Source organism: Suricata suricatta, chromosome 9 (assembly GCF_006229205.1).
Source record: "Suricata suricatta isolate VVHF042 chromosome 9, meerkat_22Aug2017_6uvM2_HiC, whole genome shotgun sequence".
Taxonomy (NCBI): Eukaryota; Metazoa; Chordata; class Mammalia; order Carnivora; family Herpestidae; genus Suricata; species Suricata suricatta.
In genome coordinates this window covers 106,205,335-106,221,971 of record NC_043708.1, presented here as the reverse complement: position 1 = coordinate 106,221,971, position 16,637 = coordinate 106,205,335, and the positions used below count along the sequence as shown (strand labels likewise).

The following is a 16,637-nucleotide window of genomic DNA, read 5'->3' as shown; positions in this document are numbered from 1 at the left end:
TGGAGAATGCACGCTCCCATTTCTGCCGCCTTCCAGAGACTCTAACCTGATCCGAAACTTAAAGTCTGAACTAAGGCTGTCAGCCTGCCAAGGAAGTCCAGACCCCAGGAGGAAGGAGGGAGCCCAGTGAGGACGGGGCATGCAGTGCCCTCCCACATCCTGGGGGAGGTCTGGAAACCTGAAGGAGGCCATGCAGCCCCGAAGGTCAGAGCTAAGACCTCCAGGTGGCTTCTCCTGGGAAGCCGGCTCCAGCCACAGAGGCACTGTCCCCCAGTGAGGGAGGCCCGCTCCGTGGGCACTGAGTGCCCCACCGTGAAAGTGTCCAGAGGGGATCTGGGCACCTACTCTGTGGAGGAGGGTGAGGTCAGGGCTGCAGAGAGGGGCCTGGAAAGCCTCTTTCACATTAAGTCCCCAACTCAGCCGTGCATCCAAATAACCCAGGGGTTGTTGCTGGAACTCAGAACAGACTAGGTGAGCCCATCTCGGTCTTTTGGAGTCAGAATCCTTAGGGGGTCAGCCTGAAGACTTGCCTGGTTATTTTCTTTTTTATTTTCTTTTTAAAGTTTATTTATGAGAGATAGAGACAGCATGAGTGGGGGAGGGACAGAGAGCAAGGGAGATACAGAATCCAAAGCAGGCTCCAGGCTCTGAGCTGTCAGCACAGAGCCTGACGCGGGGCTCGAACCCACAAACGTGAGATCATGACCTGAGCTGAAGTCAGACGCTCAACCAACTGAGCCACCCAGGGCGCCCCACTTTGTTATTTATTTATTTATTTTTTTTTTGAGACCTGCCTGGTTGTTAAGCTCCAGTGCTGACTCCCACGTGTGGCCCAGTCCTGGGACAACTGTGCTGAGCTTCTGGGACTGACCACTTCCACGCAGCCTAGATCCACTCCAGAGACAAGACTCTCGGAGTCCAAAGTGAGCAGAAATATGGGGAGGTGGGGACCAGTGCCCGCAGGGGAAGGCGGACAGCGTGTGCCCAGAGGGGAGGCAGGCAGAATGGGAGAGGGTTCAGTGGTGGGTCCTGAAGGAGGGGCGTCTAGATTCAGTTTCACATGTCCTCGGTGAGCAGGTGTCCGTGACTCAGCCCCTGCTGGGTGGGGTGTGAGCAATCACAGCTGCCCTCAAAGAGATCCCTTCTTCCTGAGGACACATTTAGTAATACTATGAGGGATCGATTAGGAAGGGAGAAGACAGGCTTCTCTGAGGGACCACCTGCCTCCCGGATACACCCAACTGGGGAGTCACAGCTACCTCGAAGGCCACACAGCCACATGTGAATCATTATTCAACCACCCAGTCGCGTCTTTCTGTACACAGATGTCCTGACCCTCATACTTGGCCAGGAAAATTCTGTCTCCCCTTCAGCATCCACCAGAGCCCCTCAGATGCCAGTCCTTCTCCTCCATCTGCTTCTGGGCCTCCTCTGGCACCACTGACCACTGCCCCGCTCTGGGCCGGGTAGCTCACAGCCACCTCCCTCCCTCCCCCCACTCCTTCCTCAGATGATTCAAATTCACGAGCCGCCTTCCTTAGCAATCATTAGCCCTGTGCTTCGCCTGGGCCTGGGGGCAACTGTTAACTGATGGACCTGGTGGGAAAACTAGTCCAGGGGATTATTACCCAAACAACACAGCCCACGGGTGCCAGGGAAAGGGGTCAGGGGCAGCAAGGAGCTGGGGAGGTGTGACCTGGCAGAAGGAAGAGGACTGGGCAGGGAGTGGGGGAGGTGGCTGGCATGTGCCCAAACCCTCAGCTGAGACTGGACAACACTGAGGCACAGAGAAGGACAAAGGGGCCAGACAAGAAAGAGTGTGGTGACTTCTGCGTGGCCCCATAGCCAGGCTAAGACGAGTAGGAGCCTCTGTCACACACAATTGTTCCCATCGGTGATGTTAGTCAGATACACCTGGCTTTGAGTCCTGGCACCTCTCTCGGCCTCACTTTCCTCCGTTGTAAAATGGGGATGATGTTCATTTGAAGTCCCTTGGTCTATACCAAGCCCTTATGGGCTGTTTACACCCCACTGAGCTTCCACCCTATGCCCCTGGGTGGGGGCACTTTCATAAAGCCCAGAGTGACTACCCCTTTGGACCATGGTGAGCATGAACAAGGGCCAGTGTGTAAGGGCTTAGTGTACGGTGGGTGTCCAGTGGTGTTCGAGTTTACACCGACGTTCATTCCCTGGCCTGCCATGGGCTACAAGGTAGATTGCAAAGCTGACCTTCCCTCCTCCTCACGGGAACGGTATTTTTCCTGCTAACCCAACAACATAACCAGCACATTTCACAATGTTTGAATACGGCGGTGGATTGAGCCCCACTGGCCAACATGTGACACGGGTCATTATTCCAGCATTGTTAAGCGCCGGCTTTTTCCAAAGGCCAAGGCAAAATGCTTTATTCCAAAGCCCCTGAGAATGGGAATGAGAGGTCCTTCCAAACCAGCCCTCACAAGGGTGCAGCCAGGGCTCAGGACAATGTAAGTGGCAACCCCCCACCTTCTCGGAGCTTCCGCTGCTGGACCGCCTCTGAGGCTTTGGCTGGCCTGCGCCCCTACCCTGAAGTCTGCCCAGAACCCAACAGGGCCTCCCAGAGTCTGCGTGGACCGGCGAGCAGGTGACAGTGGTAAGGGCGGGTTCTAGCTGCATCTGTCGCTGACCCTGGTCATCTCTCCCTGCTCCCCAAAGCCCCCACAACCACCGGTGGGTGTGCAAAATGATTTGCTTTGCCCAAGGAGGGAACACCAGGCCTCTACATGGACAGTGAGAAGAAAACGATCATTTGCACGCTTCAAACACCTGTCCCCACAGTGTCCCACAGAGCACCGTGAAGCAACAAGCCTGTCAAGACGGAAACACTCTAGGAAAAAGGTCTCTCTTCTTTCTTGGCCCAGGGATGTCACACTGTGTCTGTGTGAGGCGGGCAAAGTGGTCACCTCAGCGGTGTGAATTTCACCATTACAGATTCATTTGTTTGGGCCTTGAAGGAAGGGCTGAAGGTACATTCCCTAACACTGGGGAGGCGGGGGGAGGTGTCACTGGGATTAGCTGAAATTGTTAGAGGAAATTTCCATCCCTCACTTTTCATACAGAGGCCCAGACCCTCCTCCCTGAGCAAAGTGAGCCTACTTCCACAGTCACGACAGCACTCGGCGCTCCTGGGGGGTGGGGGTAGGGGGATCAGAGCAGGGAACCCGGAGGGGTTAGGGTCTGTCATAACCAGTCGGAGGAAACACAACATGGACAAGGAGTTCGAAGACGCAGTTCACATCTACTGAGCTGTCCCTGGGAGCCCCCAGGCAGCGTAACCTGCCCGTGCCTCAGTTTCCCTATCCCACCTGCCTGCAGCAGCACAGAGCACTTTTGCTCTCCCACTGCAGGTACGATTTCACCTACAGAGGCCACGGTCCTCACACCAGGACACTGAGACCACAGCCTGGAGCCCAAAGCCGGCCTTAATGGAACAAGGCCCACCTTATCAGGAGGGGTGCTTTCCCTTTGAAAGTCAAATCAGAGGCCTGGGGACAATGAAGGGTGGGTGTTCCCACACAGCGAATCCAGGCAGGGGTGGAGGCCCATCTGGCCTAGCCAGGCCCAAGAGCCCCCCTTAACCCAGACTCTCCCCCCGCCCCCCCCAAGGATTCACTTCCTCAGACCCCTCTTCTGCTCTTTTCAGACCTTTAAAAAAACCTGGAGGATGACAAGCAAAGGCAAAACTTCTCTAGAAGAGATGCCAGGTGTGAGACCCAGACGAAACCAGAGATGTCGGGCCGTTTCCCCAGGATCACACAGCAAGCTGGTCCTCAGGTAAGTCCCGAAGCCCCCAGGCTTGTTGAGCAAAATTCCAACATTAAGCATCAGCTGGACTCGGAGGGCCAGGTGCTAGGAGGACAGTGAAGATTAGGCCCACCAGGACTGCAGGGAGGAGGGAGGAGGGAGGAGGAGAGGGGGCAGGGAGGAGGGCTGCAGAGCTGTCACTTTCTCCCTCCCACATCCTCTCCCCAGCCTTGTGGTTAAGCCAAATGTTTCATTCTCCTTCGCATGGTTTCCTATTTTTATCACTGACTTTTTTTTTCAAACCATACGTCAGGTTCTAGAGAGGATGTGTACCCCAAACATCCAAGAAACACACTTACTAACATCCCACATTTCAGCTGCAGCTCCCCACCCCTACTGTCAAAAGAAACCCCTCCCCCCCCAAGAAGCACCTTGGGAGCCTGTATCCCCAAATACTTGCTTCCTGCCCTGGGGGCAACCCAAGGACCTTCAGGAGTTAGCAAAGCCTCAGGGAAGTGCAAGGTCACTGAGTCCATCCCGAGGGGCCCCAGGGCTCCCCTGGGAGAGAGTGGAGGGCATGCGGCAGGCACAGCAACCCCTCCCATGACAGAGCCCAAGGGACTCGGCTGCCTCCCGTCCCCTCCCGTCCTGATGGCTCACCTGTCTCCCCCAGGGTAGCCATGACCATCCTCCTGCCTCTCAAGCTCCCCCATGGACAGCTGGCGGCTGACTGCCAGACGAAGGACCTCCTCACTGGGTCTCCTTTCCCTTCCTTTCCTCTCCGCCACCTTCTCCACACCCACTGTCTGCTCGAGCGCTTCCTCTTTCAAGAAGTCTGCCTGGCCTACCACAGCCCAGCTGGCTTCCCCTTGTTCCCTGCACCCGGCGGCCGGGGCCAGCACGTTGGTGAATCATTACACAGTGTCTTTCCCAGGGAAGAAAAGCAAATACAACCGCATTCTAAGACCCACAGCACACGGCCCAGTTCAGAGTTCATAAGAGCCAGATAAGCACTTGCTGAATATGAGAATATTTCCCCCACAAATTCCACTCTCAAAAAGGTAAATAACTCTCCAGGCAGCAATAAAGGAATCGCGAGGTGGCAGGAGTAATTGCCAATCGTGCGCATGTGTTTGCGTATAAACTCCTTTTGGGCTCACTGGCCCGGAGCGCACAGGCCCAGGATCTGGGCCAACACTGGCAGAATAGGCAAGCTGTCCCTGCCACCTGCCCCAGAGAGACTGCGAGGTGTGTGGCGGCGTGGGGCAGGGGCCCAGCTCCAACACCGCGGTGCCACTGCCAGCGTTCCTCCGTCAGCGCCCCGTTCACCATGTTCCCAAGACTGGCCTTTGAGAATGCTTCTCTCAATCCATATGCCACCTGCAGCTCAAAACCTGCTGGTGGGTACGGGATCTGATCCTGAGGGAGGCTCTGGAAGAGAGGACGGATGCTCATGGGGCCCAGGAATGCGGAGGCTCGCTTGAGGCAGGCGGCAAACAGGGCCAGGACTGAAGGGCAGGGAGCCCGTGTGGGGCTGGCAGTACCAAGCTGGGGGAGTGAAGGCGGGGAGGTGAGTTCACCCAGGGATGGGTGGTGTTAACGTGGCATCAAAAAGGTAAGGGGGCGCCAGGGCGGCTCAGTCAGTTGAACGTCTGACCTCAGCTCAGGTCAGAATCTCACAGTTTGTGAGTTTGAGCCCTGTGTGTGGCTCTGCTTGACAGCTCGGAGCCTGGAGCCTGCTTCCAATTCTGTGTCTCCCCCTCTCTCTCTGCCCCTCCCCTGCTCGCACCATCTCTCTGTCTCTTAAAAGTAAATAAACATTAAAAAAAAAAAAGGTGCAGGAGGTGGCTGTCTTACTGGGAATTCGTTCGGTCAGACCTTGTGGGGTTGGACCACCTATCACTGTTTAGGCTCACCGTCAGAAGCAGCCCCACCCTGAACCCCCACAGGGAGTTCACGCAAAGTCAAATTACTCCTGGGAATTAAAAAAATTTTTTTCAACAAGTATCCACAGGACCCACCCTGTATGTTGGACCCTATCTCTTCTCCCCCCTCCACCATCAGACCTGCCTCTTCTCCTATCTTTTCCTCCAGCCTCACTTTGCACCACCGCCCACCCTCCTCCATCGACACGGCCCTGTGTCCCCTAATCTGGTCTCCTGCCATCCCTACTGCGAAGCCTCTCCTCACTGCCAAGCCACCTCCTCCAGGAAGCCCACGCTGACAGCTTGCTTATTTAACCACCCTCACTGTGACAGTTCTGGAGCCTCACTGGGACTTGCAGTTGATGGACCCTCATACTCCCTCCCTGTTCAGGGGCACTGCTGTCTCAACTGTAGATTTTAATTTATGGAAGTGAACAAGGGACACATGGAGAAGCTAACACCAATTCCTCACATTTCCTGAGATGGGGCATGCTACGCCTCGCAGGGCCACATGGAGAAGCACCTGTTACTCAGGGGGCAGCAAGGAATGAGGGGAAGACACCGGCCACCACCTTTATGAGGGTCTCCATGGGGAAGGCAAGGCAGGGCAGGGTGACTAGCTTAGGGTTGGCTAGTTTGAACAGTTCAGGTGGGCTCCGGGGTACGGGGGCTGTGTCCCCAGTTGTCCGTTGGCCCTGGGTGGTTCAGGGCAGGGGACATTTGTGGCATGTGAGTGTAAGATAAGGAGGACTCCAGATCACAGGCAGGCTATAAACAGTGGGGACCGTTATTCTAAGAAAGCACACGACACATTCACTTGCCCCCCTGCATCCAGCTCAGCGTCCAGTGCTTTGTAATCAATTGCTCGCTTGCTAAAACCATCACTCTCCTACCCCTCTAGCTTTCTGATTCCTCGTCAACACCACCCATCCCTGGACGAACTCCACTATCTGCCCGGCAGCCTCCTCCCTCCCTCTGCCTGTTACACAGCAGTGAGGAGTTTCCCAACCGGGAACTGGCCCCAGGGCTTCCTCAGGGACCCCCCCCCCAGGGACCCGCCATTCAGATGACTCTCTTCCTTGGCATTCATAAATATATATTAAAAAAATAGCAGCAACGGCCAAAAACTTCTTGATCACCTGTGAGGGAAACTCTTGTAATTGATATTCTAGACAAAACACTAGTTTCCTTCATGTATAAAGATCGCCTTCAGTTCAATAAGAAAAAGACCAACCACCTGAGAGAAAGGAGACAACATATATGAAAAGACAATTCACAGTAAAGAAACATAAGTGGCTCTGTGTTGGTGAACATAGCCAAAGAGTTGCAAATTAAAACTCTATTGAGAGAGGCGCCTGGGTGGCTCAGTCGGTTAAGCGGCCGACTTCAGCTCAGATCATGATCTCATAGTTCATGAGTTTGAGCCCCACTCAAGTTCTGTGCTGACAGCTCACAGCCTGGAGCCTGCTTCTGATTCTGTGTCTCCCTCTCTCTCTGCCCTTCCCCTGCTCACTCTCTGTCTGTCAAAAATAAATAAACATTAAAAAAAAAAAACTCTACTTTTATCTTCCAGAATGGCAAGTATCAGGAAGTTTGGTAACACTTCATGTAAGAGGGCATGGGACCAGAGCACGCTCCTGCACTGCTGCTGGAGCGCATCTTTCTAAAACTTCTACGGAGAACAGTCTGCAGATATCTTTCAAAATACAAACGCAACCCCTGCTGGCCCTTCAGTTTGTCTCCTGAGACTGGATCCCACAAGGAACCACCTACACTGCAAAATCACTAGATGACAGGGTGATTCAGGGGGACATTGTTGGTGATATCCCAAAACCAGGAGATTCCTCACATGAATGTGTGACATCCACACAGTGGAACATCCGATAGCCTTAAACAAGAAGGAAGGGACACTCTATGAACCAGTCCAGAAGCATCCTGAGAGAGGTAAGTGGGAAAAGAACAAACCAGGGGCAGAAAAAGCCATACTGTGTGCTGCCCTCTGGGGAGAATGAACAAATATATGCATTTACTGATTTGTGCAGAAAACCTCTCCGGAAGAGGGCGTCCGAAGCTGGTGAAGCTGCTTCCCGGAAGCGGAGAGCGCTAGGCGGCACCGAGCATGCTCCCTCTCCAGGACCTCCTCCCCAGTCTCTCAAAGCGGTCACTCCCAAAGAGGTCCTTCTCTTTGCTCTTCTCTTCTTGGTCCATACCCTCTCCCTGGGCTGCCTCGTCCACCCCAAGGCATCTCTCATCATGGGTACGCGTGTGACTCCAGATGTGCACCTCTGGCCACACCACCCTTTTGAGCTCAGGGCCCCACAGGGAAGCCAACCCAATATGCCCAAATGTCACTCTACAGCTTCTAGCCAGTTCCATCCTGCGCGTCCGGGAGGCTCCCTTGCGTGTTCTCCCTCCCAAGTATCCCTGGGATCCGGCCACCCTCCCCACGTCCACCATGCCTCCCCTTGCTGGTCTGCCTTCATGCTCCTTCCCATGTGCGGGCCTTTGCACACGCTGTCACCTATGCCCTGAATACTCTTCCCTGCTCCCCACAGCTGTTTAATCTTGATTCATTCTTCTATCTCTTCTAGAGCTTGGATTAACATCATTTCTTCAAGAAGCCTTTCCTGGCCTCCAGACCAACGGATCTCAACTGAAGGAGATCTCTGTCCCACCAGGGGATATCTGGTAATGTCTGGAAGATGTTTTTGGTTGTCACAAATGGGCCAGGCATGTGGGTGGCTACTGGCATCTAATGGGTAGAGGCCAGGGATGCTCTGAAACATCCTACGATGCACGAGGCAGCCCCATCTGGTCCAGAATGGCAGTAACAGTGCTGGGGTGACCCTGACCTGGACTAAATCACGTGCCCATGACACACTTTCATCCCACACTCTATTTCTGCTGTAGACCACCAATCCCAAATGCGACTACGTGTGTAATGGTACGAAGATACGGGCTGGGTTCCATTTCCGAAGCTTTGTGGGATGAATAAATGAATTAAAGTCCCTGGCTGGCGTTTACCTCAGCTCCGCCCCCAGCGCCCAGCCTCAAGTGCAGGTGAAGCACTCAGGGCAGGGATGGCCCCGGACCAGGCAGAGGCCGCGCCCTGGCCTCCAGCTTTACTGGGCCTTCTGTGCCATCCCAAGGCCGCCCCTTCCCCTCCCCGGGTTCCAGAGCTCTGCACACCGCTCCAACCCTCATCCCCTGAGAGACTCTTCCAGCCCGCCGGGCCCCAGCTCACCCCATCATCATCCTGTCAAACCGACCACAGCCCCGTCGGCTGGCTGAGGCAGCGCCCAGCACCTCCATTCACCCAGCCGCCAAAGCAGGTCCACCCTCAGATCTGCTCCCTCCATGTACACAGCAACCTGGCTTCGGGGCTATCTAGTTTTGACCCACTTGGTCCTTGGCTTAAGCCTCTCTCCCTCCCAGTCCACCCCTGACACCACTTGCACGGACATCCTTCTGAGATGGCATTGGCTAGTATCCCTTCCTGATTTAAAACCCCATTCAGCACCTCTTACGGCCCACAGCTGGGAGCCCACGTTCCCCAGCCTGGTCCGTCCCCCTTCACGGTCCACGCCCCTCTCCGTGGCCCCCTCGTCAGCCACACCTGGCTTCAGCCCCAAACACATGCACCAGGTGCTTCATGGCACAGGTCAGGCTTTCCCCTGCCCTGCCCTGCCCTCCCCCACCTCCCCTCTACCTAGATGCTTGGATATCTCGTGCTTATCGTTAAAATCCATTTCTAACACTTCTTCCTTGCCAGTACAGCAATGCCTCAAAAAGTTAACTGCAGGATTTCTGTGTGACCCGGCAATTCTGCTACGGGGAGTATACACAGAAGACCTTGAAACAGGGACCCAAACAGATTATCTGCACACCCACATTCACAGCTGCAGTATCGGCAAGAGCCTAAGGCAGCAGGAACCCAGATGTCCATCAATAGGTGAAGGGATCAAGAAAATGTGGCATATCCTTAACGATGGAATGCTACTCAGCCTTTTCAGGGAAGCAAAGTCTGACGCACCTCATGAACTTGCAAGCATGATGCAGACAGGCGGAGGGCTCACATGTCATGTGCTACTGCTCCCACGTGGGACCTAGAACAGTCCAATTCACAGAGGCAGAAAGAAGAACACTGGCTACCAGGGAGTGGGGGCTGGATGAGATGGGGAGCTAGTGTTTAACAGGTATAGACTTTCAGTTAGTGTTCAGTGGGTGCATTTCAGGTAGTGCTCTGGGGGTGCAGAGTTTACAGGGCAGCACCCTCGGAGCTCCGCGATTACACACTGAGTCTCTGTGCAAGCAGGGGCTGTGTCTTCACTTGCTCCTAGCCCACAGCTGACAGCCGTCTACAGGCTTCCAATGAGGCTGATAAGGAAAGGGGGTCAAGAGGTACAAACTTCCAATTAAAAAATATGTAAGTCATGGGGACGTCACGTACAGCACGGTGGCTGTAGTCAATAATATTGTCGCACAGGGGTGCCTAGGTGGCTCAGTCTGTTAGGTGTCTGGTTCTTGATTTTGGCTCAGACCCTGGTCTCAGGGTTCCTGAGGTTGAGCCCTGTGTCCCCGCTGTTGGCAAGGAGCCGGCTTGGGATTCTTTCTCTCCCTTTCTCTCTCTCTCTGTCCCTCCCCGACTCTCCTTCCCTTTTTTCTCTCTCTCAAAATAAATAAACTTTTAAATAAAAATAATAACAATATTGTTGTGCACACTTGAAAGCTGTCAAGAGCAGATCCTAAAAGTCAACACTGGGGACGCCCAGGGGCTCAGTTGGTTAAGCATCCGATTTCCGCTCTGGTATGATCTCATGGTTTGTGTGTTTGAGACCTGCATCGAGCTCTGTGCTGCCAACTCAGAGCCTGGAGCCTGCTTCCGATTCTGTATCTCCCTCTGTCTCCCTCTCTCAAAAATATTAAACATCAAGAAAATAAAAATTTTTAAGTCAACTTTGTAAGGGGACAGATGGTGACCAGATTTACTATGCTGACCCCCTTGGAGTGAATGCAAATATCAAACCATTATGTTGTACACCTGACATCAATTTGTTAACTATATTAATTATACTTCAGTAAAAAAAAAAATTTTAAAGAAAAAGAACGAATAACCCAAACCAATCATTTTGGTTAACGCTATCCCAACTCTCACAGCCTGTTGTCCCCAGAACAGTGATTTGCTTCCAGAATTCACTGACAAACCCCTTCCACCCATGAAGGAGAAACATTTTCGCCCAACAGGCGATGAGGTCAGAAGGGGCTTTTGTGGACACAGTTAATAAACAGCTAACTTGAGAGGAATAAACAAAATAAAACCAGGGCTGCGTCAGTGCAGTTGTGCTTGGCCCTTGCGTCTTACACCACTGGGCTGTGTCCCCCACCCCTGGCTTTCCTCCCCCCTGCCCGTCCCTGCTGCCCAGTGGGTGGGCTGATTCACTTCCTGTGTCCTCTCTGGGCCTGCAGCCAGGAGGGGAGAGGGGTCTGTGGAGGAGAAGCTGAACCCTTAGGACACATAGTAGAGACTATTAGTCACTGGCTGGAGGGCTACTGACCTGAGTGCTCAGGGGACCACAGGCCTGCTCCCACCACCACCTTCTTATGTAACTCAAGGTCTGGAAGGCAAAGTGAACTTGGCCTTGGTCCTCAGCAAGAGGCAGTGGCCCAGAGCCTCCCTTTTCCTCACAGTGCACATCGGTCACACCCTACAAGCCCTTGGGGCCCCTACCCCCACGCTCCCATTCATGCACTGTCCATATTTATAAATTAGGGGCTGGAAAAGACAAACGTGTCCCTGCTCCTGAGGATAAATCCTCAAGGGGTGTTCAACCAGTGACCCCCTGGAGTTCTCATCCAGAGATGATTTTGCCTCCTGGACATTTAGCACCATCTGGAGACATCTTTGGTCGTCAAGAAGGAAGTGAGGGGGCGGGGCACTGGCACCCAGTGTCCAATGAGTAGAAGCCAAGGTTACTGCTGGCATCCCATAATGCACAGGGCAGCCCCATCCCCACAATGAAGAACTGCCCTGCTCCCAGACGTCATTAGTGCTGAGGTGAGAAACCCTGATCTAAGCCAAGCTGGTTTTTACGGATGGGGAAACTAAGGCCCAGGAGGGGACAGAGCCAAAGACACACTGTGAGGAGACAGTAGCAGAATTAGAACCCATGGGTCCTCACCAGCCACAGCAGCCTTCAGCTCCCAAGAGTGCAGTGAGCAACTCAAAGATTGATAGCAGGCTGGCAGAGGGGCTGGATTTAGGACCACGGGATCTAGAAGCTCATGAAGTCTGGGTTCTGGGCCTTTGACAGGCTCCCAATCATTTCCACCGTGGTAAGCCTGGCCAGGGGGCTCCTGAATGATCAAAGGAGAGAAGGTCTCATGGGCAATGGTGGGCTCAGGCAAAATGGCGGCTTGAGGCCTAGGTAAAATTTGCCCCTCACGCCCCTGCAGAGCACGCTGGGAGTGGTCCTGGCTGACAAACCCTGCCTCAGGGAACACGGCAAGGGCAGGACTTCCACCTTGGACCACTGCTCTGGGACACACTGCCTTTTTTCCTAGACACTAACAATGGCTGTCTCCCTTGCACCTACTGGCCCCTCACTGGCACCTGCATAATTTCAAAATAACATCTACAATCATCCTTGTCCTTTTCCCAAAGCAACCGGCCCCATGTCTCCAGCTGTGGGCCAGGCACCGGTGTGCAGGTCAAGGCTGATAGTGCAACCCCATCGATCAAGAAGGACTGACTCACGCCATGTTACAACAGGCGTACTTTTCCAGGCACTGCTGCCGGAAGCCTCTGAACTTGTAGTGATGGGGGTGATAAAGAGAAGGCCAGGGGTCAGGAATGCATGAGCTATGTCTGCAGTCAGGGTCTGGTGCGCTCCAGGGGAGGCGAGCCCATAGGGAGCAGCTGGGAAGCAAGGGTGAGGTAGTGGGCTGGGACATAGGAGAGTTGCCATTCTGGATTCATTTCTTCAGCCAAAGCATTATCTTTGTTTCCCCCACCTTCCTCCCCAATTTTTCCAAGCAGCTGGTAAGCTCCTCCACAAACATCCCTAGAGGCACAATTTCCCAATGTTTCCCCCAAGGCACAGGGGCATCAAACCACAGTGACAATGGAAAAGGATCTGGGGTCAAGAGCAGGGCTTGGGGGGAATAGCCAAAGCTCCCCAGGCGTGTGCTGGCCACCCCAGCCTCCAGGCTCCCTGTTCCGTCTGTGCAAGCCAAGGCAGCATGGCCAAGAGGCTGTAACTGCCCAGGCTGCCTCTGCCCCCCTCCGCCCCTGCCCCCTACAAGTGTTATCCTGGGCAAAGTTACACACACCACACTGTTCCAGGCCTCAGTCTCCTCATCTGTCAAATGTAGATGATATGCCTTCAAGGTCATGGAGTTATCGTAAAGATTAACCAATTCCAGCAGAGTGATGAGAACAGTGCCTGGCAAACAGCTAACGATTACGGAATGCTTCTTCCTAGTAGTAAAAATGCAACCATCACCCCTCCAGGCAATGGGGGAAGAAGCCAGGGGCTACATTACCTGTGAAGGTGAAGAGGAAAGGCCTCCAGGGACCCCCACCTCCCACCTATGGCCCTAAGAGCTTCCTTGGGAAGTCTTTGTGTCCCATCTCTCCTCTCCTCCAACTGGCTACACAGGGGGCCCAGAGTTTTGCCTTGAGACACAGATAAAATTCCTTTGTTGAAAAATGGCAGCTGAAAGAAGGATGGGGGCGGGGCTGAAGCCGCCTGGTGTGTGTGTAGATGGGTTCCGTATTTTCTATTGCATAGAAAGTTGCGGCTTCTATGGTAGACCATTCTCGGACCTCCACCCCACCGCCACACGCAAGCTTCTCCGTCCTGCTTGTCCCTGCACTGGGGTTGTTTGAGGTCCTCCAAGGAAACCACGCTGATCAGATTCCTAAGTGAGGTCTAGGAGCCCCAAGCCTTCACCAGGGCCTCGGGCAGAATAATGTCCTCACTCTTCTGGGCCCACACATCTGGTCGCACCTTCTCGGATTGCTTTGTTATCCCTGGCCCATGACCTGAAGCTCCGTCCTTTCCCCCAGGGCTGCCTGTGGACCTGGCTTTGGTCCTCCTCCTTGGTTCTCTGGTGTCCAAGGGGATTTTAAAAGACTGCCTGGAAAGGCCACTATTTACACCACTAAGTAAGGCACCTTTGACCTCTGGAAAGCAGCACTGGGAGTTCTGTTTTGGGGATGGGGGTCTGACGGGGAGCACTCCTCCCTGGCTTCTCTCAAATCACTCTACGTTGGTGGCCATGAGTTCAGCCAGGGGCTGCCCTACTGGGTGACCTGAAGGCTTTTGGCAAGGCAGCACCCAGGTACAGGGGACAGAGACCCGGCTTTGAATGACCTTGAGTGCCATTAAGAACTCCAGCTCTGCCTCCAACCTGGGTCTCAGTCTCCCCATGAGGAGAGGCAGGGCAGGCTGAATGTACCCATTTGTTCAACATATATTAACTAGGCACCCATTACATACAAGGCATGGCCCTGATCCCTGGTGGGAGAGCTGTGAATAAGGCAGACATCAAGCTCTGCCTTCACGGCACGGATATTCTAACAGGGAAGATAGATGATAAACGAGATAGAAAAGGAAACTAGACAGGATGTTCACCGATGATAAATACTATGGAAAATACAGCAGGGAGGGGGTCGAAGGGATATGGCCTCTACTGCTGTTCCAGCTGAGGCATTCTGGGTCTGAAGCTGGTGACAGGGGCTGCAAGGGCTGGCACCCCCGCTGCATGCCCCCTGGCCTCCTCTAGGGAACAGAACTGACCCACTCTGGCCGCACTGATCTGTCCTGAGGGCAAAACAGACACCAGGGCCTGCTGAGGAGTCTGGGGCCACGGGGCTCCTGTCGGGGGTCCCAAAAGGCTTCAGGGCCCTGCCATGGGAAGCCCTACACCCCTGCTATGCTTCCCCTTGCCCATGGCCTAGAAAGGAGACGCTGACCGCCTCCACCCCTAGGGGCTCTCAGACCACTCGGGTCCCTCTGGTAGATAGAACACCTCTCTGCTTACAGGAGGATGGGGAGCATTTAAAAAATCGCATTTTCCACCAAGTTTAGCACCTTGTCTTCCTCTAGAGACTGTTTTTGATGCTTCCTCTGAACTTTCTGTGTGCTTGGGATAAGACCAGCTCTCTGAGGGAGACGAAGATGTGTGATGGCTTCCCAGATGTATTCCGAGCCCACGTGGGGAGCCTGCGCTAAGACACATACACACGAGCAAATCACAGTCATCTCGTACAGTTTGCTTTCCATAAAACCATGCACACTCTTGTCCCCATGTTACAAAATGAGGAAACTGAGGCAAGCACATTCTCTGCCCTCAATCCATGGGTGCCCCATGAACGGGTAAGGAGGAGAAGGAGGCAAAGAAGAATCCAGTTTCCTGTGAGATTTCCCGGAGAGCCGGGTAGGACTCCAGGGACAGAGCCCACGGCCTCCCAGGGCAGGGCTAAGCCGGGCACAGAACGCACCTCCCTCTGCTTCTCCTGGGCCAGGAGTGGATGTAGGGCAAAGGGAAAGCCCACCTGTCTGGAAAGGCACAGGGGATTACGGATCCGCCCACTGTTTTATTAAGCATCAAACCCCCCCAAGTGGGGAAGGATGCCAAGGACCCTCGGTGGCAGGGAGTCAGTCAGGGAGTCGGCCACCTTTCCAAAAGAAAGAGTCTCTGCCCTTTCAGGTTAATTCATTTGGTTCCTGTTGGGCACCCTCTGGGCGCCCGGAGCTATGGCTACAGCAGTGAACAAAACAGGTGCCTGCCTCCCGCAGTCCTGGAGCTTAGCAAGGAGCTGGCTTTCTCTTGAGGAGCTGCCTGACCGGATTTTACTTGGTCTTGGAGGTGCCCTTCCCTGACCTACCCCTTCCAGGAGAATAGGGGAGGAGGGGAGAAGAAGTGAACCCCTGCTGAGTCAGGGCCCAGCAAACCTGCGCACCAACCATCCAGCTCTAGGAGACTGGTTTGAAGTTCAGGTCCACCATTCCCCTTGCCCCCCACCCCCGCTGCCCACTTTGCAAATGGAATGAGACCTACTCCCTGGTTTATTGGAGGGGAAAATGAGATCAGAGACGTGTCCCTGTTAGTGGTGTTAGCTCTCCTCTGATCCACGGACCGCCCTTATCTGTGCTCTCTGGTTCTGCGTGGAAAGGGGCATCTTTCACCCCCATCCCCACACCTGCTGGTCTCCTCAAGGCCTAGGCTGCACAATGCCCATTCTGCTCAGGTCCGCAAAGGTCACTGAGCTCTAGGTCTAGCTAGGCCCCTGCAGGGTTGGGGCGGGGAGAGGGGGGTCACCCTCCGTCCTGTGCTCAGTTCATCCAACAGGGGCACAGGGAGAGCCAAGGATGCCCAGGCGGGCGGTGGCCCCGGTGGCAGGGCACCCACCTCGGCAAGGCCCAGCCGCCAGCCCTCCCCCGCCCCTGGGCAGAAGGGCCCCTCGCCCGCACCCAGCCTGGCACTACAGGCTCTCCCGTCGTGGGTCTGGCCCGAGGCAGCGGGAAGTGCGAATGTAAACAGCCCTGCAGAATTCACCAACTCCCGCAGTCCCCATCAGAGGGCTCTGCAAAGGGACTAGGGGACGGGGAGGGACGCAAACGCTCGCTCAGGGGAGTGCGAGACGGAACGAGCAACACGGCCGGGGTCCCCAGGCGTCCTCGGAGATCCCACGCGTCCGCCCCAGCTCCGCTCCGACTCCACGCGCTGGGCCATGCGGCTGCCTGTCGCCTCTGCCCGGTGCGCGGCGGTCCCGGCGCAAACTTTCCGAGAGCGGCCCCCTGGGCGGCGGGCGGGCGGCCAAAAGCGTGGAGGAGGCGGCGGCGGGGTGCGCGCGGACCCCAGGCGCGGAGTCCCACCCTCGGTTACCTGGGTCCCGAGGGGGCGCCGGCGTCCGGCGTCCGG

At 54.9% G+C, this 16,637-nt stretch overlaps 1 protein-coding gene and 1 long non-coding RNA gene across 4 annotated transcripts in view; one reads left to right on the top strand and one right to left on the bottom strand.

The window, feature by feature from the left end:
* Positions 1-16,625, bottom strand: part of PAQR5 (progestin and adipoQ receptor family member 5) — a 75,130-nt gene extending 58,505 nt beyond the window's left edge. For 2 of the 3 annotated variants that reach the window (XM_029952639.1, XM_029952646.1), the window contains exon 1: positions 4,444-4,560. The gene's annotated coding sequence lies outside the window, so the exon portion shown is untranslated. Of the gene's footprint in view, positions 1-4,443; positions 4,561-16,601 lie in introns of those variants that run through there. The other variant, XM_029952640.1, reaches the window with a different exon arrangement.
* LOC115302705 lies at positions 7,422-8,689 on the top strand. Its single transcript, XR_003913596.1, has 3 exons — positions 7,422-7,652; positions 7,751-7,883; positions 8,300-8,689. It is a non-coding gene; the product is annotated as an uncharacterized LOC115302705 (long non-coding RNA).
* Positions 16,626-16,637: the final 12 nt, after the last annotated feature.